The sequence below is a fragment of the Oryctolagus cuniculus genome, chromosome 9 (assembly GCF_051225735.1).
Source record: "Oryctolagus cuniculus isolate XC-2025 breed Fujian yellow rabbit chromosome 9, ASM5122573v1, whole genome shotgun sequence".
NCBI classification, from domain to species: domain Eukaryota; kingdom Metazoa; phylum Chordata; class Mammalia; order Lagomorpha; family Leporidae; genus Oryctolagus; species Oryctolagus cuniculus.
Genome location: NC_142875.1, coordinates 42,828,090 through 42,841,494, shown reverse-complemented (window position 1 = coordinate 42,841,494; position 13,405 = coordinate 42,828,090). Strand labels below are relative to the sequence as shown.

The following is a 13,405-nucleotide window of genomic DNA, read 5'->3' as shown; positions in this document are numbered from 1 at the left end:
GGAGCAGAGACATCTCAACATGCCCACCTGTCCCTGGAGGAGAAAAAAAAAGTGTTATGAAAGCAACTGAGGGGGCCAGCATTGTGGCGTTGCAGGTAAAGCCATAGCCTGCAGTGCCTGCATCCCATATGGGCACCGGCTCAAGTCCCAGATTTTCCACTTCCCACCCAGCTCTCTGCTATGGCCTGGGAAAGCAGTAGAAGATGGCCCAAGTTCTTGGGCCCCTGCAGCCACATGGGAAGACCCAGAAGAAGTTCCTGGCTCCTGGCTTCGGATCAGTGAAGCTCCGACCGTAGCGGCCAATTGGGGAGTGAACCAGCGGATGGAAGACTCTCTCTCTCTCTCTCTGCCTCTCCTTCTCTCTGTATAACTCTGTCAAGTAAGCCAATAAATCTTAAAAAAAAAAAAAAGAAAAGAAAAAGAAAGCAACTGAGATTTGTAAAGTTGTCAGTTACTGAAAATTTGTGGTAGAATCCATATATATTAGGTAAAAATGTGTAGAGACAACATATTTTTTCTTTTGCTTAAACATTGTCTAAGACTTTGCTAAAGAAGAGAGTCTAATATCGTGGGCTTTGGATAATCAGCCAAAAACTGGCTGCAGTTTTCTGCAGTCTGAAAAATCATGTTTGACTATTAGGATCCTGAGCTGGATATGAGCAGGTTAATCTGAATAGCAATGTTTCTCACCGCAGCTCACATTCTGACAGAGGGTGACAGTCATTAAAGGCTCTTAGAGTGGAAGCTGCAATTTCCCCAGCTGTTTTTTTATTCCAGACTAATAATGCTGCATGCCACTGAAATATACTAAACTAGGGAATGTAAAAGGTAAGATAAGTAAATAATATGAGTGTTTTCCTCATCCCCTCCATAATGGGGCTAATAATATGCAAATATGACAATAATGTGGAAAAGGGCAAATAAAAAAAGAGTCAAAGAAGCATAAGGTTTCAAAGGATAAAAAGACACAATGTAGAGAAGAATGATGTCCAGATTTAGCATACAAAAGACCTCAACCTGAAATCTCCTTTTGTCACTAATCTGTTATATATGCTTCAGCAACTTCAATATCACAGTCTATAAAATATGGATGTTTATGGCTATTTTCAAGGTTATTATAAACATTTAAAATGATCCTGTCTAGTGTGAAGCACAGGATCTAGCACACCTAACAGAAACCATGGCTTGGAAGGGTAAAGTGTAACAATAAAGTAAGAAAAGGCTTGATGGGAGATAGAGGTAACTGATTTGTAGAATACACAAGATTCTTGGAGCCTGAAGCCTGTGTTGGATCAGCAGCTCTTCATGTGCTATACAAGAGAAAACTGGTTGCTAACATGCTTAAATATCAACCTCTAGAGCCTAATAATATTCTGCTACATCTTGACTTAGACTAAAACTGGAAAGAAAATAAATGACAGAGAAACTCAGGAAAATGAATAAAATGATCTCTAAATTTACAAAACATGCGAAAAATATAATGCCATACAATATTTGGATGTTTCTCTGTGAATCAAATTATATATAGTTTTCTTGGTAAACATTATTTATTCTTATGTATTATGGCAAATATTAGTATCTTATTTATATACATTATATTATTAAAAACAAATTCTTAAAGTTTCCTGGTTATTATGTATTTGAATGTGTACATCATTTTAAAATGTACAGTTGTCAAAAGTTCTTGAAATAATTAAAATAACTTTAAAATTAATTTTAAATATTGCTCTATATATTTGGAGACATATCACACAATCTGGAAAATTATTTATCTATGTTTGTTTGAATTCCACTCAGAATAATATCCAAAATATTTCATTTTTCAAGCTCTATTTCAAAATTTTCTACTGTTTTCAGGAAAACAGCATTTATATGATCATTAAATCCCATTAACACATTTCAATTTCCTAATGTGTCACTTACAACTCTTAATTTTTGAACATAGGTATTACCTTTGGAATTCATAAGACTGCTTGTTGATTATTTTCTTATTAATATAAATCAGTAGATACTGATTTTTGAAACAGATTTATATAATATGCAATTCACTATGTTTTAAATATCATTCTTCTGAAATGAAAGTTCCTTTGATTCTCCCTTTCATTTCTTAAATCTTGGAATAATATTGTGTTTTGTTGTCCTATGTTGTAAAAAAAGTTTTAATCTTTAAGTAAGCAATGTGGAAAAGGTCCTGTTTTCAGTTTTCTATGCCTCATTCTCAACCTCTCATCATGGCCTGTTCTTAAGCTTCTAATAAGTGCTGATTGACAAAAAAAATCAATCAATAAGCTGGGACACAGACTAAATATTGAATCTTCAGGCACACTCTCTCCTCAGATATATTCTATAATATTCCTGTGAATAAAAGCACTAACCTAAAATAATGGCAAAACGCATTATTACTTTAATTATTTACATATTAAGAATCACCTCAAGTGCTCCAGTGAGACTCAGCCCAGTCTTCAAAACTTCCTAGAATTTATGGATCATGAATTCTTTAATAACAAATTTTAATTAAAGTGAATAAATATTTTTAGTATTTCAGCCAATCATATGCATTCATTCCACATAAATTATTGTTGCTTTCTTACTGAATGTAATTGAAGAATTTTTGAATGTAGAAAATACTTGTGACTTTGGTTTAAAAAAAATTCCCTTAGCTAGTCCAAAGTGTATTCTTTAGGTCAGAGAAGTCAGAAAAAATGAAGGACATGAACCTGGGGTCTCCATCTGTCTGCTGAGCATGTCATTGACCAAGGGACTCGGTCATTAGTGTTGATATGGATCTGCCTTAAGTTTGTGGAACAGTTGTCATGGCAACTGCATTTCTATGCATTGCAGCTTGTATTGGATCAGGAGCAGTTCCCTGGTCCAAAACAGGAAACACACAAAAGTAAAGTGGAAAACCTGCCAGTATTATTCTTCAGGGAAAAAAAGTTTGATACATCTGTACATTTGTGTCTGTGTGAATGTGTTTGCACATGTTTTTAGAAGAAGGAATATAGCAATCATTTGGGAAATTATAAAGCATTATTCTTTTCTTGGCATATACTTATATATATATATATATATATGGATTTCATTAAATAATTAGCATACAATAAGATTAATAAATTGTAGACTTGAATTGACATTGAAATTGAAAACAGACTGTTTGATTAAACATGATGTTGAATACAATTCTAACCTTTCATATGTACTTGAAAATAAATGTTAACAATTGAGTCATGGAAGTATAACAAAGAATTTGTTCATCATAAAATCTGTCACACAATAAAAATTAAGAATTTTTTGTATTGACAAATACTAATTTTATGGTAATTATAGGACAATGAAATTATTCATTAAAGTAGCAAGTAGGTAAGTGAAATGTCATTTTCAGGTGATATTAAGTAAATATTACACATCAAATACCATGGTTCCTGGGAGCAGCAGGAGTAAGTTCATGAAATTAATTACCCAGCCTCCACTGATACCATTGGATGATGGCGTTATTAACACGGAACCATGGTGAAAATTCTGACTCTCTGCTGTTCCTCCTGACTCTACATAGGTGGGGTTGGATTTACTGCAGGGCAGTTGTAATCAAAACAGCATGGTACTAGTACAGAAACAGATGAATAGACCAATGGAACAGAATAGAAACACCAAAAATCAATCCAAACATCTACAGCCAACTTATATTTGATCAAGGATCTAAAACCAATTCCTGTAGCAAAGACAGTCTATTCAAAAAATGGTGATGGGAAAATTGGATTTCCACTTGCAGAAGCATGAAGCAAGATCCCTACCTTACACCTTACACAAAAATCCATTCAGCATGGATAAAATATCTAAATCTACAGCCTACACCATCAAATTATGAGAGAACATCGGAGAAACCATGCAAGATATAGGCACAGGCAAAGATTTCTTGGAAAAGACTCCAGAGGCACAGACAAAGCCAGAATTAAGAATTGGGATTACATCAAATTGAGAAGTTTTTGTACGGTAAAAGAAATAGTCAGGAAAGTGAAGAGGCAACCAACAGAATGGAAAAAATATTCGCAAATTATGCAACCAATAAAGGATTAAATACCAGAATCTACAAAGAGATCAAGAAACTCCACAACAACAAAGCAAACAACCCACTTAAGAGATGGGCCAAGGACCTCAATAGACATTTTTCAAAAGAGGAAATCCAAATGGCCAACAGACACATGAAAAAAGGTTCAGGATCACTAGCCAACAGGGAAATGCAAATCAAAACCAACATGAGGTTTCACCCCACCCTGATTAGAATGGCTTACATACAGAAATCAACTGACAACAGATTCTGGTGAGGATGTGGGGAAAAAGGTACACTAGTCCACTATTGGTGGGAATGCAAACTGGTAAAACCACTATGGAAGACACTTTGGAGATTCTTCAGAAACCTGAGTATAGCCCTACCATGCAATCCAGCCTTCCCACTCCTTGGAATTTACCCAAAGGAAATTAAATTGGCAAATAAAGAGCTGTCTGCACCTAAATGTTTATTGCAGATCAATTCACAATAGCTAAGACCTGGAATCAATCTAAATGCCCATCAACAGTAGACTGCATAAAGAAATTATGGAGTATGTACTCATAACTATACAGCAGTAAAAAAAAAATGAAATCCGGTCATTTGCAACAAAATGGAGGGATCTGGAAAACATCATGCTGAGTGAAATAAGCCAGTCCCAAAGAGACAAATATCATGTGTTCTCCCTGATCTGTGACAACTAACTGAGCACCTAAAAGGAAACCTGTTGAAGTGAAATGGACACTATGAGAAACAATGACTTGATCAGCCCTTGTCCTGACTATCGAGGAAGAACTTACTACTTTATTCCTTTTAGCATTTTCTTTTGGTCTACCTAATAGCATTGGTTGAACTCTTTAATTAACACACAATTATTCTTAGGTGTTTAAATTTAACTGAAAAGTGATCCCTGTGAAATATGAGTGGGAATAAGGGAGGGAGGAGATGTACAGTTCGGCACATGCTCACTTGGACTTAATCCTAATGGTAGAGCTAGAAATGTGCCAGGGATTCTAATTCAATCCCATCAAGGTGGCATGCACCAATGCCATCTCACTACTCAAAGTGATCAATTTCAGTTCAAAATTGATCATAATGATAGGATTAAGTGTCAAAAGGATCACATAAACAAGACTAGTGTCTGATAATAATAACAGATTGAATTACAAAAGAGAGAATAATTCAACATGGGAAGTGGGATACACAATAGACTCATAGCATGGCAGATGTCCTAAACAGCACTCTGGCCTCAGAATCAGCCCTTAAGGCATGCGGATCCGGCTGAAATGCCCATGAGAGTATTTCAGGCATGGAAAGCCAAGACACTTTGGCAAAACAAACAAACAAACAAACAACTAAATGAAAGATCTCTGTGAGTGAGATCCCAGCAGAAAGAATGGGGCCATCAAAAATGGAGGTACCTTTCTCTGAAGGGAGGAGAGAACTTCCACTTTGACTACGGCCTTGTCTGAATAGGATCAGAGTTTGTGAATTCAGGTGGCCTCCATGGCCTTGGCAGCTCATGATAAGAGCCTTGGGTGATTACTGATGTCACAAATAAGAGTGTCAATTGTTAAATCAACAATGGTATTCACTGTACACCTACTCCCCATGTAGGATCGCTGTCCTTAATGTGTTGTAATATGCAAATTAATGGTAAAACTACTACTTAAACAGTACTTTATACTTTGTGTATCTGTGTGGGTGCAAACTGTTGAAATCTTTACTTAGTATATACGAAGTTGATCTTCTGTATATAAAGAATTGAAAATGAATCTTGATGAAGAATGGATGGGAGAGGGAGTGGGAGATCGGATGGTTGTGGGTGGGAAGGAGGTTATGGAGGGGAAAGCCGTTATAATCCAAAAGTTGTACTTTGGAATTTATATTTATTAAATAAAAGTTGAAAAAAAAAGAAAAGAAAGAAAAGAGAAAAAGAAAAAGGGAAGAAGGAAGGAAGGAAGGAAGGAAGGAAGGAAGGAAGGAAGGAAGGAAGGAAGGAAAAGAAAGAAAGAGTGAGAGAGAAACAAAGAAAGAGAGAGAGAGAGAAAAGAAAGAAAGAATTTACCACTGTGGACCTTGTCTCTAACAAGACTGCTTTCTTTTCTTCACACGTCTTTTAATGTTTAATTTTATATATATATATATATCTTTTTAAAAAATTTATTAAAATAATTAGAACAGATTTCATGTATTTCATAGGTGCAATTCTTTCTTTTTATTTTTATTTTTTATTTTGACAGGCAGATTGGACAGTGAGAGAGAGAGACAGAGAGAAAGTTCTTCCTTTTTCCATTGGTTCACCCTCCAATGGCTGTTGCAGCTAGCATGCTGCAGCCAGCGCATCGCACTGATCCGAAGCCAGGAGCCAGGTGCTTCTCCTGGTCTCCCATGCAGGTACAGGGCCCAAGCACTTGGGCCATCCTCCACTGCACTCCCAGGCCACAGCAGAGAGCTGGACAGGAAGAAGAGCCTGGAAGAGGAGCAACTGGGACAGAATCCGGCGCGCCGCCTGGGACTAGAACCCGTTGTGCTGGTGCCGCAGGCGGAGGATTAGCCTATTGAGCCACGGCGCCGGCCTCATAGGTGCAATTCTAAAAAAGTAACCATATTTCCCTGCCTCCCACTCTCCCTCCCTCAATCCCCATCCTTCCTTCTCTTTTTTCTTTAATTTCTGTAAAAACATAATTTCAACCCACTCTATAATTATAGTCTTAATGCACCACTAACCATAGTACTCAACAAGTAAAAAGTAGAAAGACCACAGTTCTACAGGACTATAAACAAATTCTCAAAATTTAGTTTAATTATCTTGTGGGATAGGGAAGAAAATATCTACTCCATCTTCCTAGAAGAATTCTGACTACATTTTTAAAATTTTTCAATGATCTGTTTCTCAGCATCTCCATTTTTTCCTTTGAATCATCCTCTCTCACCTGCACTTCTGCAATGGCTTCTTACTGGTGTCTTATTGCAATTCTTGTTCACACTTACAAACATCCTTGTCCTAGAGCAGCAGCAATTCTACAAAAAGCAAAATCCTGCCATCTCCTTCCAACGTTTCCCATTGATTTGCCAACATACTCAAAACCAAATCCCAATTCCTCATTATGACCCATAAATCCTCATGTATTCTAACTCTTTCTTCTCATCTCATCTTTGTTTTACTTTTACTATGGTTCAGTCCACACTTACCTTTTAGAGGTTTGTACTGTTAAAATCCCAAATATTTTCTACCATATAAATTAATTTAATTGTTCTTTTCTCTCTTGAAACTAGCCTTCTGAGTTGTTGACATATTCTATCTTCTCATTAAATTTATGTCTCTGCTCACATGAAGTCACCCAGAGAAGTTCCTTATCAGTCAGTCTGTCTCAAATAGTACTACCCTTTTGGTCATTTATCATCTTATTTCTTTTATTTTTCAATAGAAATAGTAAAGTAGTAGTCAATAAACATTAGTTGAATTAAATTATATATAGAAAGTATATAAACAATTAAACACATACACATTGAAATTTTGACATTAGTTTTTCCCATTCTTTTTGCCAGAAATTCTATTAAAAATACCTAAGAGAAAGTTACTTGCCCAGGATTTGGACACACATTATTTATATGTTGGAAAAATACCATGCAAATTTCCAAATATATAACTATATAACCTTTGGAGTCTCTCTCTCCATATTAATTAATTACTTTTGAAAAAGAGATAGACAGAGCGAGGTGGAGGGGAAGTCTGCTATCTCTTGGGTCAAACTCCAAATGGTCACAATGGCTGGTACTAAGTTGGATTGAAGGCAGGGGCCAGAAACTCAGTAGGCCTCCCATGTTGATAGCAATTATTCAACTATTGGAACTATCATGAGCTGCTTTGTAGGGTGCACAGTGGCAGGAAGTTAGAGTCAGGAGCTGGATTCACATATCAAACCCAAGTACTCTGATGTGTCCCCCAATGTCTTAACCCATATCTTAGCCATTGGGTTACATACCAACGCTTCTATACACTAATTTAAATTAGTTTCTCGACATTATTTGGGCAATTTTTCAAATTTTCACTTAATCCTATAATTCAGTTTTATTTTCAGAAAAAAAAGTAAGTCTGAACAACTTGCTTTTATTAGAAAGAAGTGTTACTACATCCCTGGGCCTCTGGAGCCACAGCCAATCTGTCTGTTTTCAAGAGGCAGCACACCAGGAGTTGTGGAACTGAACTGGGCTCCTGGGCTCTATTTCCAATTTTAATGATGACTTCTTGAATAACCTTGGGAAAGCCATTTAACCTTCGTGATCAAGATAATTTGTTATAAAAGGGAAATTGTAACACTGAACTTTCATGGGTGTTATGTACAGCAATTCATATTTTAGATCATTTTCAAGATCTTTATACACATATGGAGCACAAATTGCTATTTGAAATATTAAGATAAAGTAAATATTCAAAGAATGCATCCATTACTAATATGTCTATCATCTGAAAGATTATGAGTTCCTTCTCTATCATTATCTTCCCACAAGAAAAATTGTATTACTCTCTAATATCATTAAGTCAAATACACTACAATTAGAAACAAATAATTTGTGATAAACTTAGTAAATTGTGCACAAACATTATTTTATGCTTTCATATCCGTATTGTATATTTTTGAAATTCCTTAATTGCAAGTGTGCTCATACTTACTTAGCAAACATTCTCAAAACAATTTTCTTCACTGATTATGTCCCTCAAACAAAACAACTTTATTTATTACACATTTATGGAAGTATAACCATCTTTTAGACATATTCCTAGGAGTAGCAGACACACCGATATATGTCTCACATGTATCACAATATGAACTCCATTAAAAAATAAAACATAAGACATTCCTTTTGGACTTCTATGTTTAAATGTTTGAAATATTGCTCATTTACTCATAAGTACATTTTCAGTTTAAAATTTTTTCTCTAAATAATTATGTGACTTCTGCATAACAACAAATCTCCTTATATAACAAAAATCACATTTCTTCTAAGTTCTTTTGAGGAGGGGGTTCTGTCTCATCTTTATTCCTTCATAAGTGAGAGTATCACTATTTAGTTTCAAGACCAAGAAAGAGACTTCCCTGTACCATTTTTGTTAAAAGTTGTAATCAAATTTAAATCCTATATCTGAAAGCTATCCCATTCTAGTGAAGGTCTTTTTCATTTAACCATTTTTTCAACTTACTTGTTTAAAGAAATGTTTTCAATGTCCTTCTACATCTCTTGTATAAGTATTTTTCTCTTAAAGACAAATTCATTTGTGACATCTTGACCATTTTTCATTACATAAAAGATCTTTAATACTACTAACAATATTTAGATAACAATTTAGAGTTTAGAAAGTACTTTCTTTTCATTATTTAATTTTATTGTTCCTAAAATATTTTTTTCTGAAGGTGAATATTAAGGAAATTTTATAAATATGAAAAATCAAGGCACAGAATGATTAGGTAAATAAATATGTTAGAACTATGTGACACAACTTGTTCTCCTTTATATAACCAAACCTAATTATTTTCTGTTTTGTCTTTACATTTGAGTTTAAGAAGTATAATTAGTTCTTGATCAGACTACGTTTTCCTTGTTAAGTTCTCTACCTACATTTTAAAAATATTTAGGCAAAATTTTGTCATATTTCAGAGTTTTATATGAACTGCCTGATCTCAACCTGAAATACTAATAAAAGCAGTAATTTCACCCTATAATAACACACAAGTGATTTGCAGCTATTTCACTTGTGCTCTTATTATCTGTTGAAGGGTGGCTATTCTCACCAAAAACATAAGCAGTTTAATTGATTATACTGCAAGATACGCTATGATCTATAAACTTATGTTAGTTCATGTACATAGATTTTATGTTTTACCATGTATCATAAAGCACATTTTCTCATTTTAATTTCATAACAAACTTAGAAGTATGAAATGAAGTATTTTTATACCCATTTTATATATGTGACAAAAATGAGGCCAACACAAATGATGTGTTACTACTAGAACATGAATTAAAAACTCAAATTTACTATTGTTCATATATGTTTACAAAACAAAGCAAAAAATTTTTGCTTGCAGTCTTCTGCTAAAACATTTGTACTGAAAGCAAACTAAATTATCCCCAGACATATCAAAAATTGTGAAACTGTAAAGGGAAGAAAAGAAGAATAAACAAGAATAATAGATAATTTATTTGGAAAGGAAAACTTAAAGAATCATTTTTTGAGAATGTGGAAGATATAATCAAAACTATAAACAAGCAACTACTGCCTTAATCTTTTCTGTGAAAATATTGTTACTTTTATTAATCATTTAAATTGATCAGGTGAACCTATAACCCAGAAATGGCTACTAATTTTATCATTTTCATATTAGCAATATGATATACCTAAGGTTTAAAGCTCATTTCTCAATGCTCTATGTAGCATCAAAAGGAAATATTTTGATTAAAACTGGCTTGTGTTACATAAAATATGCTCACATGATTCTGGCGCCTTCTTCCCTCTTAAGAAATCTTCCCATAAAATTCTTCAGAAACCAGCTTCTACCTCTGTATTAAACTTTTATCCACAGAGTTAATGTTTTATAAGGCTTAGGAATATAAAATATTAAAATGAAGTTTGAAGTTCTGATATGTTCAGTTACAGAAAGTGAGTTGAGGTTTTCTTTTTTAAAAAACTCTTACTCTTTTCTTCATACAGCTTATGAGAGCTGAAGTACAGTGCACATCAGAAATTCCCTTAAGGGCAATGGTGACTGACTGATTTCCCTCTTACATGTTATAACTGGTATTCCAAGCCTCAGTTAAAATAAATCGGTCCATTTACTACACTGATTTTAATTACTAATTAATTTTTTATGTATAAATGTAGCTCTGGTGATCCAAACTTCCACTTCCCCAGCCCATGCAACATCCTAAAAATATTTCAATTGTTGTCAAAATATAAATACTAATCTGGTAATTAACTAGCACTATAATTAGTACTTTTTTTTCATTAAATAATTTCACAATACTCTGCACATGTAATTACTAATACCTGAGTGTCATTTTATCCAACTCAAAGTTGGTCTTAACTAATTTTGTAACAACAATTATAATCACTGAGAAATTGTACCTAAATTTAGCAAAGTTTAATTCTGACATCATATGTAGAATTATAACGAGAAGTTAATACTGATGACCGTAAGTTCAGTCAGTCTTCAATGCAGGTTTGGTTGGAATATTAAGTATATAAATGAGAAATACATTAGAACTATCTTAAAGTTACAGATTTATAGAAAAATAGATTTATAAGGAATATCCCTAAAGGATTCCACAAAATAATCATCCAAATATTTCTCATGCAAATAATTGAAGCCTAAATTATTCTTAATATTGCATACAGATGCCACATAAAGACTTCAGGTATTTTATTTAATAATAACTAGGAATACTGTTTTCTCCCCCACAAACCTCATGCGATGACCCTTTGATGCACCTCTATTTTTGTTTTTATTTAGCAAGTGAAAAAGAATATAGATGATTACCATCATCATTGACAGCTGCTGTTGGATCATTAGCTTTCACTAGTAACGAGATAAAATTTTAGTTTATTCTGTAGTTCTTTTAACATAGCACTGTTACATATTTTTGTTTACTTCAGAAAAATCAGCACATCAAACAATTGATATTCACCATAAAGAAATTAGGGATATTTATAGCTAAAAGGTAAACATTTTATACAAACATTTCATTAATCAAATTTAGTTTAAAAAGAGGAAGACATTTCCGACATTGATATTGTCTAAAAGAGATGTGGGTTAAATACAAATTGAAATATGTAAATTGTGAGTGATGGAGCACAGGAGAAGTTGTAGTAGCAGAATGACTGGATTGCAGGAGTAGATGATTTACTGATTCTCGGGGCCCTTGCCACCTGTGATTTATGAATGTAGGTGCTGTAGACACTGTGGAGTGTCAATCAATGTGTTCTGCCAACCTTTTCGGAGATAGTAGATTGCTAAGAAAATACTTGATATCAACATCTGCTTTTCTTACACTCAAGTAAAAAATTTTCCAATTTTAAAAATGTAAGTAAAAGTATTTTCCACAACTTTGATTATGAAAAATGATTTTTTGATTTGCCAAAATCTGCTAAGCTACATTTTTATAGATTATTCTATTCTTACATAGGAGAAATATTTCTAATATTTCAGAAATCTAGATTTCCTGCTATTTATCTTTGATTACTACTTTCTTAGCAACTCTGCAGGGTACTGAAGTCCAATTTAGTTCAAATTGGAATCCAAATTCCCAGTGAGTAGCAAAAAATTTGATATTAAAGTCTTTCTTCAGTCACCAGTGGAGTTCAAAGTTAATGAAGTCACAAAGAAATAGAGTTACGTCTCTCTCTTCTTGATGCATTATATTATTAACACTGTTTTAATAATACAAATTAGCCCCCAAACCATGAAGTATAAAAATCAAATCACTACTTTCCCCCTATGAGAGCTATTCAGAAAGAAGAATGTAATTCTGAAGAATGTTTAAGCCCTTTCTTATTTTTTTCTAGTATAGTGAGGAGTTTGTGGTAGATACAATCTTAAAGAAATGATCTCTTCTGGGTTGATAACCATATGGTAAGTTACAGAAAAAAACCTTTATAGATAGATGATAGATAGGTAGATAAATAGATGATATATTTTTTCTATTTGAAATGCAGAGTTAAAGGGAAAGAGAGAAGAGAAGATAGAGAGATCACCCATGTACTGTGTTAGTCCCCAAATTGCTGCAATGCCCAGGGCTGGGCTAGACCAAAGCCATGAGCCAAGAGCTTCATCTGGGTCTCCCACATAGGTACAAGTGCCCAAAGATCTGGGCCATCACCCACTGCCTTTCAGATCATTAGCAGGAAGCTGGATTGGAAGTGGAGCAGCTGGGACTTGAACTGGTGCCCATGAATCTGTTATGCCACAATGCCAGCCCCCTTAACATCTTTTACCTTCAAAATTTAAAAGTAGCAATCATCAAACTGATGTTTGCTCACATTTGAAGACATACTTAAAATTTGAGTATAATAAAATCACAGAATGAATTATGTTAAAGAAATAGTAACCAAGTGCAAAGTACTGTTCTTGAATACAGAATGCAAGAAAAATTCGACACAATACTTGATTTTCATTCAAATATTATTGAGAAAAACAGGTAGGGACTGTCACTACCAGGTAAGAATACAAGGCAGAAAGTAATTTTTGCAATAAATATACCAAAAAATATGGATACACAAAAAAATATACTGTTAGATTGAAGGAAAGATAGAAAGGCTAGTGTAAATGGTGAAATTTAACCACAGTGTCAAATAAAATT

At 33.9% G+C, this 13,405-nt stretch overlaps 1 protein-coding gene across 1 annotated transcript in view; it reads right to left on the bottom strand.

Annotated features, from left to right (window-relative positions):
* Nucleotides 1–13,405, bottom strand: part of KLHL1 (kelch like family member 1) — a 415,159-nt gene that overhangs the window by 343,944 nt on the left and 57,810 nt on the right. The window lies entirely within an intron of this gene.